This window comes from Scyliorhinus canicula, chromosome 11 (assembly GCF_902713615.1).
Source record: "Scyliorhinus canicula chromosome 11, sScyCan1.1, whole genome shotgun sequence".
NCBI lineage: Eukaryota > Metazoa > Chordata > Chondrichthyes > Carcharhiniformes > Scyliorhinidae > Scyliorhinus > Scyliorhinus canicula.
This window is the reverse complement of record NC_052156.1, coordinates 57222138-57224189: the sequence shown is the minus strand read 5'-3', so window position 1 is coordinate 57224189 and position 2052 is coordinate 57222138. Positions and strand designations below refer to the sequence as shown.

General features: G+C 42.9%; 1 non-coding gene across 1 annotated transcript; it reads right to left on the bottom strand.

The window, feature by feature from the left end:
- Window positions 1-849: 849 nt before the first annotated feature.
- On the bottom strand, window positions 850-990 carry LOC119974058. Its single transcript, XR_005462447.1, has one exon. It is a non-coding gene; the product is annotated as a U4 spliceosomal RNA (small nuclear RNA).
- Between the last annotated feature and the right edge of the window lie 1062 nt (window positions 991-2052).

Sequence of the window (2052 nt, the reverse complement as noted above, 5' to 3'; positions counted from 1 at the left end):
CACGCATGAGTGCGGCCTCAACCGGGATCTTGGATTCATGTCACATTACATTCACCCCCCCCCCCCCCCCCCCCCCCCCACACCATCTGGCCTGGACTTGCAAAATCCTACCAACTCTCCTGGCTTGAGACAATTCACACCTCTTTAACCTGGGATCACCCCCTATCTCTGGATCTGTAAAGATTTGATTACCTCCAAATGCTCGCATTCCAAGCATTGTCTGGCATCTCTGACTTTGTGTATATAAACGTTTCTGGAACATATCTCTCCATTCACCTGAGGAAGGAGCAAAGCTCGTGTTTGAAACAAACCTGTTGGACTTTAACCTGGTGTTATAAGACTTCTTATTGTGCTCACCCCAGTCCAACGCCAGCATCTCCACATCATTCTGTCCATGTCTGCATGGGTTTCAAACCCACAACCCAAACATGTGCAGGTTAGGTGAATTGGCCACGCTAAATTGCCCCTTAATTGGAAAAGAACTAATTGGGTGCTCTAAATGTATTTATTTTTAAAATTTTTGAAGTAGGCTTACATTAACACTGCAATGAAGTTACTGTGAAAACCCCCTCTTCGCCACATTCCGGCGCCTGTTCAGGTACACAGAGGGAGAATTCAGAATGGCCAATTCACCTAACAAGCACATCATTTTTTGGGGACTTGTGGGAGGAAACCAGAGCACCTGGAGGAAACCCACAGACACATAGCACACCAAGCAGACCGAATTCATCAAAGCGTAGCTATCAGAATAAGTCACATAATATTGGCCACATATAGGGAGCTTAAACACTGCCATTTTAAAGCACTGTTGAAGAGGTATCAAATTCTAATTTTTAATTAGCATATCAGTCTCCGCAGAGACTGTCAAAAATTGCCATTGCCGACTATATTTCAAGTCGTCATAGCGGGGTATTGGGAAAAGTTTTCAATAAGCAATAATCGCGCCTCGGTTACACCTCATCGGCTACGATACTGCCACTGCGCAAAGCTGACAAGACACGCCACGGCGAGCTGGGGTCTATGAGACGCAGTCCGTTCACAGTTGTGGTGACCCCAGAAAAAAATTAACCCATCGTCAAATAATATTGCATTATTGAGTAGAGCTCCTATTTTTATAAACAGAAACAACATTTAACTTTGGCAACAATGAAATAAAATACCTTTTCTCAAAGAAACTGTTGAAATGAATGCAAGGTATTATGGGAAACGGATATGCTAATTAGTATCTGACGTCATGGCTTCTTTCCAGGAAGAAGATTATTGATGCGCAAGGAAAGAACAGTAATAATGCAAGGTTTCAGGATTGGGAAAATGCAGTTGTATCTCTCTGAACATTAATGCATTATTATTCTTTATTGCTATGCCCTGATCCACTGAAACCAATCAGTTCCTGTTTCCCACTATATTTGCCTTCGGCTGCGAAGCCCAATGCTGTAATTCCTCCCCTAAATCTCTCTGCTTCAAGGTGACCAGATGCCATTGAATGTACAGGGGTCCCGTCAATTTCCTCAAAAGTCCCAAATTTTTCAACTCTCCTATTTATTCTGCAGGTGTAGAAAGAGTTCAAATTGAATTCAGGATATCCCGAGATCTGCTGCGTTGCCGTAATCCAGTTAGTGCCTGTTTTATTGCCCCAGCCACAGTCAGCACAATGTGCCACTTTGCCTCGCAGCGCGACATTAAATGCGTTAAATGCATGGCAAGCACTTATTGTGAGTGGGCAGAAAATGGGTGGCAGGAAAGTGGGAAGCGCTTAATTGTCTGAGTTATTTACATCCACAAAACGTGGCTTCCTCAGGACTTGCTTCAAAGGCAGGGAAGTGTAGTCACTGAATATTACTGAATTTTTAAGGCAAAGATAGATTGATTCTTATTAGACACAGGAAACAAAGGTTATCGGGTGTAGATAGTGATTGTGGAACTCAACACAAATTTTTCAGCCATGATCTTTGTTCTTTGATAGAGAGCCTAGGTTAAAAAGGTTGTACAGATAATAGTTTGAACACAAATTGGTAGACAGTAGAGTGTGGCAGTTGCAAGTAGTACTTTCGG